Consider the following 20,499-nt stretch of genomic DNA (forward strand, 5'->3'; position numbering starts at 1 on the left):
CATGCATTAATCTCCCTGATAATATCTACATCCCCTGTTAAAAGGTAATATTTAAGTGTTTGCTCGAAAACTGAAATCCGCACTGTCTGAAGAGAACAATACCAAGTGTGAAATACTAGTTGGCTACAGGAGGTGTTATCTCCTGCCTAACAAAAGAAGGCCCAAAGATACTAGATGAGCCATTATGGAAAATCAGAGGACAAAAGACTTTGTTGATTGGTCCCCCCCACACCCATGGGGAGGAAAAGTACTCCTGAACTCATCCCACCATCCTGAACTCTGGGGAAAGGGAATGAAAATCTCTGACAAGAGGAAACAGCATCTTTTGAATGTTTGATCTTTGAAGGGCCAGAGATTTCTAAACTGAAGCCGGAGATCATCCGGGTCTTCCCTGAAAAAGACTTTGATCAGAGAGATCACTACAGCTCATGTCACTCTCTTAGGATTTAGATGGTAACTCATTTGTGTAATATATGTTTACTTGCTTTAACCTAGTTAATAAATCTTTAGATAGATCATTACATGATTGACTACAGGTGTTGTCTTCAGTATAGGATCTAGAGTACCAATTGATCTGGTCTCTTGGGATGGGAAGCAACCTAGATGTGGTGTGATTTTTGGTATAAGTGACCATTTTCACTAAATCCAGTTTGTCTGGAGAGTCTGAGGGGATTGTCTGACTCCCTGGGGAGACTGTTATAGTGATCCAGGAGTTCACATTTGTTACTGGCTTGGTGAAATCTAATCATAGAACATAGCACCTGTTTAGGGTGTCTGTCGTGTTTTTTGACAGTCTGTTCTGCAGCAGGCACTCTCAGTCGTGAGCCACTCCAGACAACATGGCACTGATGATAGAGAGGCCAGGGCTACACTTAGGCCTTGACTACACTTGCAAGTTAGAGTGCATTAAATCAGCCTCGGGTGCCCTAACACCTGAGGTGTCCATACTAGAGCTCCAGGACTCTGCAGCTGGAGTGCTCCTGGTAATCCACCTCCATGAGAAGCATAAACCTTGCTCCGCCCTGGCTGAAACGCCTGGGTGTCAGTGTGGATGACATGTTGCATTACTGTGCTGTGCTTGGCCTCAGGAAATGTCCCACAATCCCTTGAAGTCAAGTGGCCACTCTGGTCATTATTTTGAACTCTGCTGCAGGCATGCGGATATCCCCTTTCAAAGCTCCCTGTCTGAGAGCCGGCATGCTTATCTGCTCCGGGCCAAAGCAAACCATTAGTGTGGAATGCTGCTGCTGCCCAGGCAGGGGGTGTGTGTGGGGTGGGGAGCTGATCGGGTTTCCCCCCTACTGCTGTCTGAACTTAAAAGACCGCGTGCTGACACACACTCTGCCCCCCAAAACACAGTCTCTTCCCCCCAAATACACACAACGCACTCCCTGTCGCACTCCACATCCCCCCAATTTGAAAAACAAGCTGCAGCCACTTGCACACTGGGATAGCGTCCACAATGCACGGCTCTCTGTGGCGTTGCAAGAGCTGCTAATGTGGCCACGCCAGTGCGCTTGCAGCTGACGGTGTGAACACACTACAGCGCTTTCCCTGCTGTTGTCTCCAAGGGCTGGTTTAACTCCCAGCGCGCTACATCTGCAAGTGTAGCTGTGCCCCTAGATAGACCAAACAACCAGTATTTTCTTTAATCTCACACATGAGAGCAAGGTAGGTAGATCTTGTCATCTAGACATATGTCACTTATAAAAATAAATGCATACTTCCCCCTCCTTGTTTTAGTACGATTAAACATGAAGTTGATTGCTGGCTGCAGAGTTGTTCTTCCCAGATCCTATTCTCTTGCCCTTTGCATGGGCTGCCCATTGTTTTACTGTTTTGTAATTAGTTTTAAGGTTTTGTTTCAAATATTTTATTTAATTTTCAGGGAGGATCAGTATGCAAGGCTTTGATAGGCAGCTTGAACTAAAAGCACCGGAGAAGGAGTCAGTTTAGGCATTTTTAAAGAGGCTTCTTTTACCTTGCACATATGTAATGCATCACTACGTATTGTGCTGTGCAAGATCAAACCCAAAGGGGTAAAGAGCCCATTTGGAGAAGAAAAACAAATGTGCAAAGCACCTTCTCAATCTCCACAATTATGGTAGACACAACCATGTATCTCTTTGCCCACCCTTTTATTTTCCAGACAGTAGAATGCACTGTGTGCGCTCAGCTGGGGCTATGCTCCTCTTTTTTTTTTTTTTTTCTTCTGCTAAAATTGCTCACTATTGTCACCCCCTCATGCAACTCCTATGGTAGCTGTGATGCTGTATCGAATATGTGGAACACTTTGATATTGTTGATACCGTTGTTATAAAATTGAAAGGAATCTGACCAGATATGCCATGTAAGATATCTCTGAAAATGTTATGATTTGCCAAGTATGATGATCTTGTTTATATGTTTGTATCCCCTTTTGTATTGTGAGTTAAATTTGTATGGCATGTCTGTATTTCAAAATTTGTGCTGTTTCTTGGTGACACCCCCAGACAGATTGGCATCAGCATTGCCTAGTCTGTTTGGCCTTCCCGGGGTCATCACCTGTACAATGAACCCATTGAAAGGAACTAGGGAATACACCTTATGAGTCAGCAAGGCATGTGGTATGAGAACTCCAAGACTTTTCCATGCCATGTGCTGGGCAGCTTGTGTTTTGCGACCAAGGAAGTACAAGCCATGTGGCAAAAGGCAGTTGCATCATCTCCATTTTGGATCCATTCCTACTTCTTACCTCTGGAGTAACTTTTCTACAAACTGAAGCTCTGAACAAAGGACTGAATGATCCATCCAAGCTGTGGATGTGTTCCAGGGGGCTTTTCAAGTCAGCAAACTCACCAATATTGCTGATATATGGACTTTGAAGTCTCTGTATGTATCTGAGCACTCTATCATTTAACAACTCTCTTCTTATTTCTTTTTTTATAAACCTTTAGTTTTAGACACTAAAGGATTGGCTAGCCATATGGTATTTTGGGTAAGATCCAAACTAATATTGACCTGGCAATGGGGCTGGCCTTTTGGAGTCAGAAGAACATTTTGTATAGTGAGCAGAGTTTTTAAATACCTTCTCACTGTACTGGATGTGTGGTCTGATTGGGAGCCAGAGCACAGGAATGCAATAAAAGAGGCTGTGTGATTTCTTTTTTTCAGCTCCTTGATAACCAGTCACTCATTGGTGAGTGTAACTTCAGTGTTACTCCCAAACTGGTGGTTATCTGCTCTCCCTTTTGCAGTCTGCCATGCCCTGGGCACCCCTGGGTCACAGTAGCAGTGGACAGAGCACTAACATAGAGATTTGGGTGGCTGCTGGCAGTAACCTTCCTGTTGTCTAAACTTACTCAGACCATCTGTAAGCAATAGTACGGTTGCTGTCACATTGTCCAGAATAATGTGCCCAATGTTGCTACTGCAGGCAGAGTGAACCCAGAAATAGCAACAATAGCCTTCTCTACCCGACAGAAACTTACCACTGTAAGAAAGCTTTCAATTGTTTGTAAAATATTTCACCAGACCAGCTGGTTCTTAACAGAACTGGGTTTTCAGCAGACTTAAGAACAAGTTCAATCTATATCAGTGGTGGGCAACCTGCAGCCCATAGGCCACCTGCGGCCTGTCACAGTAATTCTCTGGCAGGCCACCAGACAGTTTGTTTACATTTTCATGGCTGTCCACAGCTCCCAGTGGCTGTGGTTCGCTGTTCCCGGCCAATGGGCGCTGTGGGAAGCAGTGGCCAGGCCCGTGCTGCTTCCCGTAGCTCCCATTGGCTGGGGAACAGTGAAATGTGGCCACTAGGAGCTGTGGGTGGCCATGAAAATGTAAACAAACTGACTGGCAGCCCACCAGCCGATTACCATGATGGGCTGTAGGTTGCCCACCACTGGTCTATACCATTTCCATCTGAAATAGGTTAGTGCCAATGTTAATGTGTAAAAACTGAAGTGATTCTTCCAGTCATCTGCTATTATCCCACAAGGGCAGCACTGGCCTTTCAAAATCCCCTAGAATCCATTCCTCCTGGACTGCACTGAGGATCTATGGGATAGTTACACAGAGGTCATTGCCACTGTTTTAGATTAGTGCTAGCATGCTGTGACGCATGGCTAGAAAGGGTTAAACATCCTGCAAAATAAACAACTCAAATTTGACTCTTAAAGATGTGGGGCGGTAATGGTTGTGTTTTTGTGTATTTACATATGTATGAGTAGGGTAGACAATGTAATCAACAGTCCCTGTCTATGCTGTACTCTGATAATTCAGAAATCAAAAGAACACCCTAGCATTTAAATGAATTGTAATCACAGGATATCTCTGTATTCATCTTGTGATGGGTTGGATCACAGAAACCCCCTTGGGGTTGCCAAGTGATGTGCCAAGACTCCCTGCCCCTGCTTTCCCTGCCAGCCTGGGACTCCAGCACCCATCTTGTTGAGCCAGACACGCTAGTCTGCTCCAACGCAGACCCAAGGTCTGAACCATGTGCCCCAAAGCTGCAGACTTAACTGAAAGCAGCTTAAGAAATGTTCCTGTCTTTAACACTTAGATGCCCAATTCCCGATAGGGTCCAAACCCCAAATAAATCCGTTTTACCCTGTATAAAGCTTATAAAGGGTAAACTCATAAACTGTTCACCCTCTATAACACTGCTAGAGAGAGATGCACAGCTGTCCCTCCACCCCGCCCTCCCCCCCCCCGGTATTAATGAATACTCTGGATTAATTAAAAAGTGATTTTATTAAATACAGAAAGTAGGATTTAAGTGGTTCCAAGTAGTAACAGACAGAACAAAGTGAATTATCAAGCAAAATAAAATAGAACATGCAAGTCTATGTCTAAGAAAACTGAATAAAGGTAAAAACTTCACTGTTAGAGGAATTCCAGTAAGCTTCCTTTTACAGACTAGTCTCCTTCTAGTCTGGGTCCAGCAATCACTCACACCCCGTGTAGTTACTGTCCTTTGATCCAGTTTCTTTCAGGTATCCTTGGGGGTGGAGAGGCTATCCCTTTAGCCAGCTGAAGACAAAATGGAGGGGTCTCCAAGGGTTTAAATACTTTCTTTTGTGATTGGATACCCCTCCCTCCCACCTGTAGAAGTCCAGCTACAAGACGGAGATTTGGAGTCACATGGGCAAGTCACATGTCCATGCATGTCTCAGAACTTACAGGTAGCAGCAATGGCTCACATGCTAGCTTGAACATCCTTATGTTCTTATGTGGATTGGAGCCTCCCAAGATCCATTGTCCCTTAAGTGCTTCTTGATTGGGCACTTAATTTGCACATTCCTTTCTCAAGAAGCTGACCAAATGCTTTACGAAGGCTATTTAAAAATCAAGCTAGTATCCAGCCAGCATTCATAACTTCAAATACAAAATGATACATGCATAAAAAATAGGATTAATAGATTCAGTAGATCATAACCTCTACAGAGAGATGGCATATGTAGCATACAACATATTATAGTTATGTCATATATACATTCATAAGCATATTTCCATAAAGCCTTATGGGGGGGCGCCATTCCACATCTTTTTGAAATGTATAGCAAATCACCTGTGAATGGTGAAGGAACAAGCCAATTGCCCTATGTTAATTTGTATAGCTAAGTACCGGTGGTGGACCCCCTTCAAAATCATCTTAATTACCTTTTGTTCCCAGAGGAACTCCAACTTGTCAAAGAGAACATAAAATTATATAAAAGATCCTTGGGTCCTGATTCTGTCATCTCAGATCTGCTTAAGCTTCATCCGGGGGAAGTTTGAGTTGAAAAACTGAGGTTCCAGTTGTGCTGGTATGCCCTGAATATGATATTTGGACATTGGACTATAACCTATAAACTATTTCTAAAAGCACTCTTTGCAACTACAAAGCTCACCGTCTCTGCTATGTATCTGAACTTCAAGAATTAAACTCATGTCTGTCCGTCTATTGATCTTTTAACCATCCTCTCTTTTGTTTTTTAATACATTTTAGTTTAGTTAATAAGAATTGGTTGAAAGTGTGTATTTGGGTAAGATCTGGAATGTTCAGTAACTTGGGAGGTAATGTGTCCAATCCTTTGGGATTGGTAAAAACTTTGCTTTCATATGATGAGATTTTCAGAAATCATCATATTTGACTTAAGTACCTGTATGGAGGCCTCAGGCTGGATCACTTTAAGGGAGCTGTGTTGTTTGAACTTCTGAGTAACCAGTAAGGTACTTAAGAACCTGTTTTATGCTGTCTTGGTAGATCTAAGTATTGAATTATCCAGCAGCTTTGGGGTTTGTCTGCCCTATTCTTTGCAGTTCACCCTAATTGAGTGACCTCAGCTGGCCCCGACTGAGACCGTGGTCACACGTTGATACAGGGCAACCCTTCAACCATGTGTGTTTTTTGTTTTGTTTTGTTTTTTTAAAAAGGTAGTGAGAATGTGTAGAACTCTACATACCCAAACCATTTCATTACAACAGGTTCAATAACAGACAGTTCAATCCTCTTGTGTAGAAGGAGTGTGTAGGACATTTGGAGAGTGAAGAGTAGTGTAGACACAGGTCTTAGTGTAACGCATACTTTTAGTGATGCTGTCTGTACCTGATATTTTAAAGTTTATGGACAATAAATGTACTTTAGCCTTACAGACAAACTGATGCCATTTGTTTGCATTCTTTGCTCCATCTGGCAACCTTGTGAAGAAAATTGCGGTCGCCATTACACCCCATTGGGCATTTTCTCAGGGAACAAAGAATTACTTCTGGTTGGTGTTTCCTGGTACAACGGAGTGATACCCACAGTGTTTTGCAAAGAAAACTTCTGTTGAGTAGAATGCAGCATTCTGCGGAGTCCTGTGCAAAATTGGAAACAGATGCTCTCCTATAAAATGCACATTCTTGGCTCAGTCAAGTTGGCACACAAGTGATCAGGCTGGCTCTGGTGTCTTTGTCTAGTGGAGTGAAAAGTCCCTTTTTTAAAAAGAGCACAAAGGGGTAAAATTGTATAGGAAAAGTGATGCTGAAACAGGAGCAGTTCTTTTTAAATAAGAATGCAGAAGGCAATTACTATGCATAAAGTAGGACCTTGTTCCTGTCTATCAGTCAAGTGACAATGTAATGAAATGATTAGAACACAGCTGGTCAGGAAACATTTTTCCTGAGGGGTGGGAATTGATTGACAAACTAACACTGTTAACTTTTGCCAGTGTTTTCCTTGGAAATGTTTTGCATTTTAGTTAATCAGTGTTCCTGGTTAATAAAAGCCAAACATTTCTGATGAAAGCATAAACTTTTTAGTGAACTTGGTTTGCTGAAAACATTTTAATGAAAAACTCATATAGAGCAGGTTGAAAGTTGATCTCTTGCTCCCTGGGCTGCCAGGTACTGAGACTTGCTGCACAGGAGTTTTGCTTGCCTACTGGAGTGACCCCTTATGGATGACACTTGGTGCAGCACTGATAAGTTTTAGAAATAGAAACTATATTACCTAGGCCACAGGGGCTTATGAGAGCAGTAAATCAAACCACAATGAGTGGGTTCCCATAATATATAATCCTCCCCCCTCTATATTAAAAAATAGAAGGTAAGGTGGCTCCTTTCTCTGATCCCCAATCACTTACAAATAGAATACAGGGGGGCTGAAGAAGAATGTCTAGACCTTAAGGGCCAAATGATTATAAACAAACTGTGAACATGCAAACTGTGAACATGCAAGTTTTGCTTGAGTCCAGCAAGTAATTCTTCTCTTTAGGCCAGTGGTTCTCAACTGTGGTCCACCGCTTGTTCAGGAAAAGCCCCTGGCGCACCGGGCCGGTTTGTTTACCTGCCGCATCCGCAGGTTCGGCCAATCGCAGCTCCCCACTGGCCACGGTTCGCCGTTCCAGGCCAATGGGGGCTGCGGGAAGCAACGCGGGCCAAGGGATATGCTGGCTGCCCTTCCCGCAGCCCCGTTGGCTGGGCACAGCAAACTGCGGCCAGTGGGAGCTGCAGTCGGTCGAACCTGCGGATGTGGCAGGTAAACAAACTGGCCTGGCGCGCCAGGGGCTTTCCCTGAACAAGCAGTGGACCACAGTTGAGAACCACTGCTTTAGGCTAAGGCGCAAGAATAGAGCTGCAAACTTCATGGCTGTTAAATACCCTGCTACAGGGGAGTTTGGCCCACAGCCGTCTTATTCCTCCCCTGGCCCTCTCCAGTCTTCTCCCATCCCCTTAAATAACTTGTGGTCTAGGGCAAAAGGAGCATGTTGCACAGGGCGCTCCACGTACTTTTATTGCTTCAAGACAGTGGAACCACATCTCGTCCTCTGTGTTCAGTCTTTAAACAGCCACGGAAGATGGGGGCAGGATTTCCCCCTTAGCAACTGGTAAACAGTACAGACTGAGGGATCATTTCACTTGCCTCAGATTTTCATCCATGTCTTTGTTACTCTCTGAGGCAACATGCCTTCCAGCCAAATTATCCTGTATTCTGTTTCTAACAGCAGTCTACCTCTGCTATGGAATTCCCTTTGATATCAATTTCTGTGAAAGACTTATACTGGGATGAAACCCAGAATACACACTGGGGACCTGCAGTAGAATCTTCCAATACTAGGTCCCTCTATTCACTGCAAAAACACATTGGAAAAGAACTGGATGCTCTGTTCCCAGGGGTCTGTAGGGCCAATTGTACTGTAAAGTAGCAGAAATATGTGATCCTGCTTAGAGTTTGATAACCTTCATGGTTATGAGAGTTTTTTGCTGTGTTCACAGTGCTGAGAGAGTCCTGGCTCACTCTTCATTCTCTGGATTGCAGCAGTATTGAGACACAAGGTGGGCGCTTGCTAAGCATTGTGGCTGCCCCAGCACTCAAAGTGCTCCTATGGATTCTGGCTGGAATGTAAAGCTTTCCTCCCTTGGGATTTAATTCCATGGCTGTCACAGATTTTCAGCTGCAAACACACCTACACGGAGGCACTGGCAGGTGCTGTCTGGCCCGTACACTTCAGCTCTGTAGGCCTCTGGTGCAAATCGCTCACTATTTTACATTTAAGTTGTTACATGTTAAGTTGTTACATTTTATTAAAGACCTACAACTTCCAAAATCATAGAAATGACTGAAAATGCAAGTTTTCTCCAAAGGCTTTGTGAGATCTTGCCAATGTTATTCTGAGGGAAAACACTGCAGTATTTCTTTCGTCTGCCTAAAAGGTAGTTTCACTGCTATTTGGAATGACTGAACATTTTTACCTTTTTCTAGCATCCAGTGCTTTTTCAAGGTGTGTTCTGACTTCCAGTGAACGAGGTAACCATGACTGTATTCTGTCATTGCTAATGTCCTCATGCTTGCCAGCTGTACTTCTTAAGGCCTTTAACTGAGTGACTTTATTTGCAGCACACATGCAAATGAGCTTCCAGGCTCCAGATGTCAAATACTGGGACAATAAAAATTGTCAAGTGTTGACATGGGACAACATGCTGCTGCTGTCTCCAGGAGATCATGCTCAACTAACTAACACAACATTAGGAATAGTTTTAGAAAGAGATGGGTTCTAAGCAAATATTACCCACATTTAAAGTTGTTTAATTTACATCAATTTCTGCATCTGAACGATATATAAATATTCATGATTATACCACTGTAGTTTACATTATGTGATGTTTGATGAGATGAGAGAGAGATCTGGCATAAATATTTTAACTCTTCTAAATATGCAGTGAATTTGATTCCCCTGTGATATGGTACTCAAAATCCTATGAACAGAAGAAAACTTCATTGTAAAAGTTCTATTAGTAAAGGTAATGACTCATGCAATCGAAAGATATTTACTACTGGATTATCCAGGAGTGCAATGAAATTGCTACCTATTTCTTGTATTTATTTAGCTTCTGTGCTCTTAAACCCTGGTTAAAATGTGAGGGGAAGAAATTGGGTTCTATAAACATTGTCATTGCCACGAAGTTACCTGCTTTCCATTCTATCTACTTATATATGGTGATGAGGACCATAGAGAGTCATTAAATTCTCACTATGTATGTGTACACTATAGCAAGCAGAGTCTTAACTAGTAAAGCAGACTGCCAGCACCTACTTCCTTGGCAGAAATACTTTCTTAGTCTAATGAGCCTGATCCAGCATCCATTCAAGTCAGTTGGGAGCCTTTCAGTTGACTTGAATGAGCGCTAGATTGGATCCTGATGCAATACATTCCCCTGTTCAGTATTACCCATGTCACTCTCATCAACTTCAAACTATCTTTCTGTAGCTGGCACAGAACTGTTGCTACAGCTGGGTAAGAAACAGTTTTCCCATCCCACAAAAATGTTTTGAGATAGATAGATATATTTTAAAAAAAAGAAGCTCTTGCCCTAAATCAGATCAAAAAGTTGAAATGTTCTCAAACCAGAACTCGGGGCGGGGAGAGAAAGAAAGGTCTTTTTTAGTCTACAGTTACTAATGTCTCAAAATGAAAATTTGACTTGAAAGAATAAAACGTTCCAGTTCAAAAATATTTAAATTAGATGTTTCAGCAACTGTGGGTCCGTCCCTCCCCCAGAGTTTCAGATTGAGAGGTTCATCAAAACTTGGCTCACTTTAGGTTTCAACAATTCAGCTTTGTGAGTGTGTGTGTGTGCGTGTGTGTGAGACAAGTAGTAAGTAGAAAACCAGACCAGCTGTATGGGCGCCAGTTTTGGCAAACACATCTGGCATTTGACCACCTATTCCTCTGATGAGAGCTTCAGTTCTAACGTCTAGCAGTAGAATTTCTGGCTGGAAGATGGTCAGTGTTGAAAAACTATGCTGCTTCTGCATCCGGTCACTTTAGGTCTGGTTGCAGACCCTTAATGCTGCCTGTGACAGTCTATACCATTAGGTTCACCACTTTTACAAAACCATAATAAATTTTGTACAAAAGTATGCCTTTTGAGGTATTATTTTAAAATGTCAGAATCTGCTGAATATTCTTGTCCTGGTAATATGTGTGAGACAACTTTGTATGTAAAGTTACAAGAATCTACTGTTTAACATTGTTATACATGCTCCAAGATTAAGAAAACCAGGCCCAAACCAGTTTCTCAGGAACAAAGGACAGACAAGCACCCAGACAGGTGTTAAAAAACTATCACCTGCTTAAGTGGCCATTCTCCCGCAGAGGGAAGGTGTGAATAAGAAATTTACATTCCATCACAGGGAGAGCTTAGACCTCAGGTCCACAAGAGACTACTTGTGGCCTGTACCCCAGCTGGGAGAGTGGTATAAGAATGAGAGATAGTGGCCTTCAAATCAATTCTCTCTCCCTGCATCTCTACTCACGGCAGCTACAATGCTTGAAAGACTGAACTGAGGAAGGGGTGGTCCTGGCTGGAAGGCTTTTCAGCCAGTAAAGACTACTGTAAACATATTGTGAGACAAAACCTTTTTGCTTTAAAGTTCGCTTAGCTTGTTAAATTAGGTATTCACTTGTGTTTTACTCTTTTATTTGTCTTGTAACCAATCCTGACTTTTACGCATCATTACTTGTAATCACTTAAAATCTATATTTCTGTAGTGAATACATTTTTCTTATTGTTTTATTTTAGCCAGTGTGTGGGAAAACTCCATTTGGGTTGGTCCATATAATTTTCCTTTGAAGGAATGAGGGCTTTTCTAGGGGCTGGTATTGTTCAGGAGGGTTTTAAGCAGTACAAGATGCACATTTCTGGGGGAAAGTCTGGGACTGCTGGTGTTGTTCTGCAGTTTAATTTGTGAGTGGCTAACTAGTAGTACTCAATAGTGTTTAGCTGGGAGTGATTTTACATGCAAGAGGCTGTCTGTGAACACACCAGGAGTGGATGTTCTTACAGCAAAGTAGTGTAAGAGGCACCCCAGTTTGGAGAACTGAAGGGACACAGCTGTTCAGCAATCCAGATGTACCCAGGGCAATGTCACACTGCCTCTTTATGTAGATTGCATGTAAACCTCAGTTATGCAAAGAGCTCACTAACTTTACTAAGACTGTGCTGGTATAGTGGTTTGCCAACATGACTTTTTGCATGGTTTATTGCAGATCAGGGACTTGGATTTCTATAAGAGGTGTCACCTGTGATACTTAGCGTCTTTAATCGCTTATCAGACATTGTTACTTGTATTTAGCATCTATCCCAGACATGGTGAGGAAGGACAACTAACTTGATCTTTGCTGCTGTGTTTGTGTGTAACCTAGCAGAAAATCTCCACTAAGAAATTGACTTGATGATAATGGAATTATTTTCAAAAGTGAAAAAGAAAATAACAATTCTCATTTTGCCTCTATGCCCTGCTGGCCTACTGGTTCTGTTTGAAGATGACCACACAATATAATTAAATATTATGGGTTTTGGGTTTTTTTGGATACTGGATTGAAAGCTCAAGTAAATAGCCACCGCCTTTGAAATGCCTACCTGTAATGGCATCATGGTGCCAAGTGGAATATTCAGCCAGCTAGAGACCTAGAAGCACTTCATGAGAATGCAAAATCAGTCAGTGCTACACTTGGCTGATGCAGCAACGCAAGATGTTGAACACTATCAGGTGGTCGAGGGACATCTACATAGAACACATCACCAGACATTGACAATACCAGGAGAGATGAGCTGGAGTGCTGATGAGATGTGAAATCAGAAAGTAACTGAAATACTTCCCTGGTGGATTGTATTTTCCAATGGACAACCTACCCTAAATTCTTAACTACTGAAGGACAATCTTCACTTGTTGATATATTTTGCTTTCCACAACCAGCTCTCTGTACAACTTTTTATGAGTGATATAACCCAAATACTTGGATGCAAATATCTAAACCATATTATTAAATTTATTCACCTAAAGTTGGGTTATTGCTGATTTATGCACCATATGTACTTTAGGACTTTTAAAACAAACTTTGTGGATAATCTAAGCATTATACCTAAATGTACAAACACTCTTTTCTTTAACCTGTGTACTACATAATTTTTTAAGATTAGCTTTAGTAATTTTTTTATTCCTGCAGGATTGGAAGATATAATCATTTCTGTGTGGTGGAGGGGAACACCAGAAAAAAACAGCAAAAGCTTCCACAGATTTAGAAACACAAGTGTAACCACTATATGTCTCACAATACTTCTGTGATGTAGGTGAGGTGGGTTTTTTTTTTCCCCCTTTGTACAGATGGAAAATAGAAGTTCAGCATCTTAATTGTCTTACCCCAAATCACTCACACTGCAACAGTCCTGGGATTACTGTCCTGGGCTCCTGCCTGCCAGTTATATAATTAAGCCCTCCTTGTACCCTGTGACTTATTTTTTTTTATTATTTTTTTTTTTTGGTCGTGAACCTGTGTGAAAACCCAAATAAGTAAGAAAACTACACCTTAAAGAATCATACCTATTCTGAGAAAGAGAGGTTTTATCAGAACCTGTGAAAAGTTGGCAAGAAACCCAACTGCTTTTTTATTGTCATTCATGCTGGAAAACAGACTCCTTCAGATTTTGTGGTGGAAAGTTTTTTTGCAGACATCTTTTCTTACTGTGAAGGAATTCTCATTTTACAATTTTAAACCGGGTTGTTGATGTTCCAGTATTAATTTCTTCAGTTGACTTAAGTGCTGAACTGGCTTGTATGTCTTGGAAATCTACGCTATTCTCTCTGTAAACAGCATTGTTGTATAAGAAGGTATAGACAACATCGGGGATGGTTAATAATCAGCACCCAGGTACCATGGTGGTGGGTATTCCTGGCAGTATTTGGGCCTCTAAGTAATTTCACTTTTCATAAATACCTACCAAAAATAATCAATCCGATGAAGTGAGCTGTAGCTCACGAAAGCTCATGCTCAAATAAATTGGTTAGTCTCTAAGGTGCCACAAGTATTCCTTTTCTTTTTGCGAATACAGACTAACACGGCTGTTACTCTGAAACAAATTTTTACAGGAAGTTTCCTGTGGTGAGAAGTATTGCTATATTATAATTACAGTGCATAGCTTGTTAATGATGTAGTGTGACAAAGACAATTTGTTGTCATACTTGTCATTACTATTAATGTGCTTTTTGAAGGCAGAATATAATATAAAGCTTTAGTCCCAGCCTGTTTTTAATCTTGTATTAGTATTATTGTAACTGTAATTACATACCTATAAAACCAAACCAGAGATGCAATTTTTTGCTTCCCTTTTAAGAGACAATATAATATTTTCTTCTACTACCTTAATGTTGTGAAAACCTTACCCTGAGCTTTCAGAGAAAAGGAATGTTTCAGTAATTGGATAAGTTTGTGACAACTTGTTATACTTTATTAATTATGATTCTTAATGTAGAGGAAATGACATATCTCTGTGTTTTGAATTCAGTTGCCCTAACAAAGCTAATTGCTCCTCAAGAGATGCCAACCTGGAATGTGCTGGGAGTGTGAAATGAACAGTTGCTGACTTTAGTATCTTATTTTCCAGAGAGTTACCATTTTTCATGTAATTAGCCCCAATGTTCTTCTTACATTAACAGATCAACTAATAATATGTTACGCCTTAAACGCCAATAACAAGGAAAAATGTAACAAGGAGCATATTCAAAGGGCACCAGCTCATTACAGTAAGAGCACTGATAGATACAACATAGTTAACATTTAGACCTTCACAAAAGCATATTTACATTGCATATACCATTCTAATAATGAATTGTACATTTATGGATTTGTCTTCTACTTAGCCTAATAGTCAGTTTGCTGACCTGAGTTCTCTATTTCAATTGTTGCATGGTTTCCAGAAATCTTAATGAAGCTTTCAGTCACATGCTAAGGAGGAGAAAGCACTCCTTTTCCATACACATACTTATCCAACACATACTTAGTTGAAATCCAGGCCAGAGCAATTAAAAGATGTTTGGGGTGAATGAAGGCCACGAGTGGGGTGTGAACTATGCAGAGCTCTGAACGGGATGACAAGAAGCTTGAAGCAGATCTCAAAGCCAGAGAAGGGATTCAAAGAGAGGAAAAGACTAAGTCTAAGAGCTAAGAGAGGCAGCTTTTAAAAGCATCAGAAATTTGAATGGTTTGGAGGGGTGCAAAGTGAAAATGCAGTAGTCAGGTGGAAGCTGTAATAGTGAAGGCAAGATATCATAGCACTGGGGATAGAGAGGAAAAGATGCATTTCCAGAGATGCTCTACAGAGGACCAAAAGAATTTGGTAAGAGCCTAACTGCAGAAGGAAAAAAGTCCCAATAATAATATAACAGTCAATTAACACAGTGATGGTGAATAATTGACAAGCAATCTATATTAGGTTTTTCTATTTTCTAAATATTTCTTCCCTAAAATATATATATTTCAAGGACCTGATCCATCAATATTAACCTGTTTTGGGTTTATATCATTGCTGAGAAAATGCTCTGTGTGGCTAGACAGGAGCATCTTCTGAACAGTGTTGATTACAAAGAAATGTATATTCCAGTCTCTTGGCAGAATTATCCCACAGTGGGTTTGAATAAAGATTTAGATAAAAACGTCTGTCAGAAATGTTACACAGGGCTGAAAAAGTCTGTTTGTTCATGGTATGCATAGGCCAAAATCCACTGATATATGCGATCTGTTGTATGTAACCGGCACACATCACATGTCCACTGCTGTTAAGTGATCTGAGACTTACCTTGTGCTATTTCTACTCCTTTCTGAAGAGCAATTTAGTCATTAACGTTTGCTTGGCAATGAGGTATTGTACTAAAACCTCTTCCTGACTCAGAAGTATGTTTTAATGACATATTTATTTCTGTAATTTTCTGTAAAATCAAAATTGAAAACATTGCAGATATATTTCATAAAGCAATAGCAGATATACTCATGCTCAATATACTGTGGGTGTGTTACTTTTTAGTCCATTATAATTATTTTATGATGGCAGTAGTCACTTTCCATGAGCAGTGCATTGTTGACTTGTCAAAGCTTCCCCCTTTAGAGATCAGGAAATATTGCACTGGGCCATTGCCATCGCAGGCAATCATTTCCCCATTTTGATGAAAATCAGTTCTGTGTATGGGTGATGTATGCAGAATGACTTCAAAGCTTATTTAACATGAAAATCAAGTGTAACCAAGGCATAAATCTTCATAGATATTGGTCTTCATGTCCAAAAGGTTTTGAAAATATTGCTTTGACAACAATAGTGTCTTTCCATTCCAGCTCTTTTATTAACATGACTTGCACAGGCAAGGATTTCTTTACAATTGATTACAGAAAATTAATGTTTCTCAGTTAAGGCAGAAAATAGAGGAAGAAATTAAGAAATGGCCAAAAGAAGATAAATTGCTTTCAAGCCTAACTGACAAGCTATTAAATCCTTGGCACTGGTGACTTCAGCATATCCACTGCTGGCAATAAAACTGGAGCCATGAAAATGTGGCACTGATCAAGAATAAATTTCAGATACATTTGAAAAATCCACTATAAATCTTGACAATGCCTTCGAAATGGGGGTGTTGTAACTGGGAAAGTCTCCCCACTTGAGGGGATGATGGTGATAATATAAATTCTGCGCATCATTATGTACTTCAGATAATTCCAATTAATGCAATGGTGTAAAATTTTCTGTAAAGGCCAAGAAAGTATTCCCACTGGAAGCTGATATTCCTGGCAAAATGAATAGGGAATGTTATTTTTAAAAGTGCATTTTTGTGTGAATTAAGGATGCTGAATAGACAGCCTTATAAACCAAAGTAATCTCTATTGGTGGAAAAAATAAAACATAGGCTGTATCAGTACAAGCTTCTCATGCTGCTCTAACAATCCTCACTGACCCTGAATTGCAGAAGTGAGTCTCCATGTTCTGTAAAGTTCTTCCTAGAGCTGTTTATTGAGAATGCTAACAGAAGTGGTAATTGTGGATGTCATGGGGTCTGGAGACCTGTTAACTAAACTGAACTGAAACCACCAAATAGCTGGCAGATGGTAATGACTTCCAGTCATCCTGGGCTGAGTTGGATCACTAAGAACTGGACTAACATTATCTGCCTGTATTTACATAAGCCATTGAATAACCATTTGTTCTTAACCTGCCTTTGGTCTTTACAAATCTAGTCTTTGGTGTGTCCAGGACATAATGTATCCTGGACATAATGTATCCTTTACCATTCACTGGAGCTGTCCAGTCCTCTTATATTAATTTAGAAGGAATAAATGTGCCCAAAGAGTCAAAGGTGTTAACATAATACAGTCGCTGTTCAACATTAAACAGTTTTAAATAAGGTTTGGGGATTGGTATACAGAGACCTCAGGCTGCTTAGTATCCTGGCAAACACACCATTAAACATCCTTTTAATCTTGTATTAAAGATACAGAAAAGAAGGAAAATTAGCTAAAGCATTCGAAATGTAAAGTGTTAAATAAGGCTTTCATTTTAACAACCTCCTGTGTTCCCTTTCCCTTTAGCTGGAGAGAGGTTTTAGAAGGGGGGAAAGAAAGCCTTGTTTGAAGTCCCTTAGATTGTATCAAAGATAACTGTGCTTTTTGGGGAAAAAAGAAGTTAGTTGAAAGGGGCTGCAGCAGTCATTGTTGCTGCTGTTCAAGTCTGATCTTGTTTCCCAGAAGACAAAACAAGACAAATGCACACAAAGGGGGAGAGAAAAGAACAGCAAGGATAGAAAATGCAGCTTCCATCTCTGGTGTTGACTTTCACTTGCATCCTCATTGCTGAAAAACACAGGCATGGCACATGGTCTTACCAGCCACTCTGAGACCTAGCAAGCTGGTACCAGTATCAAGCCATTTAAGTCACTATATTTTAGCTGCCTCTTTGGTCACAGGCTCCCAACGGTGTTGCTAAATATACAGTCTTGGCTGGCTAAGACAGCCTCCTATTAAACAAGGCAAAAAGAGAGAGAAAAGAAAAAAAGGTAGGGAACGAAAAGGACACCTTCTGTGAGTGTGAGAAGGAGACAGTCTCACCTTGCAGGTGGAATTTGGGGTTTAGCTGGAGCTGGTGATGTCGTCTGGTCAAGATACCTCTCAGGATTAGGATGGAAAAAGAAGGTCCAGGGTCTCAAGAGAGGGGCAGCCATGATGGTGAAACTCACTCCTTTCCCTTCTTTCAGTCAGCCAGTGTAGAGGTAGCTTCTGTTCATTAGTCTGTACTTCCCCACAAAACTTACACTCACTTTTTACAGCTGAGCGCACAACTAAGGTAAACTAAGGTAGGCTCCCTGGGATGTAAAGGAAAGTTGTTGCATTGAGCATATTAACACTCGGTATACTGACCAACATATGGGATTTCTCCCCATTTAGATTCCTCAGTACTAAATATTTCATATGCATTGTAACGTTAATTTAGTTATTTAACTGTTACTTTTACAACCAAAAACTGAAAGCCAGATCTGTTTAGCTCAGGTCTGAATATGCTAATACATAATCACACTGCTGTGAAGTGAGGGATACAGCTTCCTTTACCACGTGCAACAAAGAGGAGTTTTTTTCCTAAAATTTCGTGACCGCCAGCAAAATTAAAAATCAGTTATTTGCAGAGCTCTAATTACCACCCCAAGCACATATGTTAACGGCTTTTCTAATTTGTAAAACAACTAAATTATTATGGGGGATTCACTATCCAGTCCTATTGCCCAACATTTTAACAGCAGAGAGCTTTTTTTCCCCCTACAGTTTGCTGTCAGACAGGGGAGAATGGGCAGAAGAATTTTTCCCTGGAGCAGTTGAACTAGATAGGAAGAAAGGACTGATCTACTAGTTGCAGAATGAACTACCAGAGCTCCAGAAGTATGGGCACTAGGCGAAGACTTTCCAAGCGAGGAGCCTAAAATCAGGTACTGAAATCCATATTTCAGAGCTGAAATAATGAAGCAGATTTTCAGAGGTTTTGGCAGCTCTCACTGAAGTCAAAGGGGAGCTGTTGAGTACTCAGTATTTCTGAAAATCTACCTTACTTAAATTCTTAACATTTAGGCTACTATCTTTGCAAATTTTGACTAGGGCTTTCTGTCACTTGAAGGTCAATATAAATATAAGTTTAGGCAATTTCTTACAATTTTGATTCATGTTTTGTTTACGAGTTTGGAGCTAGGCCTGTGCAAAATGCTTGTAGCAATTTAAAAACACCCCTCTCCTGAAGCTTAAGCCCAAGTTTCCCCTAAATTGTTCATGGTTAGCAAAACTTTTATCAAAGCCTGAGTTGACTAGAAACTCGCCCTTCTAGCATAACTTACTGCTAAATTGAAAAGAAACTCATAAAACAAAACTACTTTTTTGCAAAGCCGTAATCACAACCTCTCCTGCAAAGACTTATGCACATCAGCAACTTTATGCATGTGCATCCCATTATGTTCAATGGGAATGTTCCTGTTCACAAAGTTATTCATATGCATAAGTCTTTGTAGGATCAGGTCCTAATTTAAAAATGAAAATCCAGGCTTGCATTTTTTTCTGAAAATGTGAAGGATGTGTGGGTAGTAGTATTCCTGTTTGCTCATTTCATGTGAGCTCATTTAATCTTAAAATTGAGGGCATTTTGCGTCTCAACTCTGAAGTTCAAATACTGCTCTGACTTCAATAACGTGAAAATTTTTTTTTAAAGAGGTGAAAATTTTAGGCCACTGTGAAGAAGTGGACATTTTCTGTAGCATCTTTGAATCCTATGTGTGTCTCAGTTTCCCCTACTTTTTGCATGGCTACCTGGGATGGAGGAAAAGGACTAAGTTTGCTCTGAGGACAGGCTCAGAGCAAGAGGTGGATGTGTGTTGCCTAGCTGTCTGAGCCTGAATGGGTCACAGAATACAAGGACTGGCTGAGGTTGGCTCCATATCAATGGAAAATCTAAGACAACAATGGAAAAGCCAGTCACCAGGATATTGACACCTATCAGTTAACAACCCAGAGGAAGATGGATTTCCTCATCTCTGAGTAGGAAAGCTGGCATAGACCCCAGCTCAAGAACAAAGGAGTGGAAGCCAAAGTGTTGGCTTTTGGAAGGCACTGGGGCTCTCACCTGGAAATTGACCTGGAGGCCAGACTTTGGGGGATAGAGAGAGAGCCTGAACATGAGGTTCAGTACAACTTGGCTGGGGCTCTGTGCTAACCAGAATGGACTATAACTTTTGTTTCTCTGTGCTAACCTAAGGACTTCCAGATTCTGTATACCAGATGAACAATAAATGGTTACCTTGTTTTAAAAAGGCTGCCTGTGTCACTGTAAATACTCGCTGAGAGCATTGCACACAGTACAAGGGCTACAGTACAAACTTCCTTCAGGACTCTAGCTTGGCTAGATTCACTGCAGGGAGCCATGAGGAGAGACTGGACACTGTGCCAAAGGCCGTGGGCCTGCCGCTGAGGAACTGTGTGGTTTCTTGGGGCCTGGAGACTGGTGATGGGCTGGAGCATAGATCAGGCTCTGTACCAGTCAATCCTAATATGGTGTAAAATTACGTAGCTCTGAAGTCAATCAAGCTACTCTGACTAAAGTCAGATGATGATATGGCCTATCTGTGTGTGTGCGCGTGTATTTTGCTGTTAAAAATTCCTTCTTAACTTTTATTATTGCTAAATTTTGAACAACCAAAAACAA

At 40.9% G+C, this 20,499-nt stretch overlaps 1 long non-coding RNA gene across 1 annotated transcript in view; it reads left to right on the forward strand.

Annotated features, from left to right (window-relative positions):
• Window positions 1-20,499, forward strand: part of LOC125642529 (uncharacterized) — a 170,957-nt gene that overhangs the window by 131,060 nt on the left and 19,398 nt on the right. The window contains exon 2 of the long non-coding RNA XR_007358431.2: window positions 18,582-18,742. This is a non-coding gene — a long non-coding RNA (uncharacterized LOC125642529). The remainder of the gene's footprint in view (window positions 1-18,581; window positions 18,743-20,499) is intronic.

The sequence above is a fragment of the Caretta caretta genome, chromosome 9 (genome assembly GCF_965140235.1).
Source record: "Caretta caretta isolate rCarCar2 chromosome 9, rCarCar1.hap1, whole genome shotgun sequence".
In the NCBI taxonomy this organism is placed as follows: Eukaryota; Metazoa; Chordata; order Testudines; family Cheloniidae; genus Caretta; species Caretta caretta.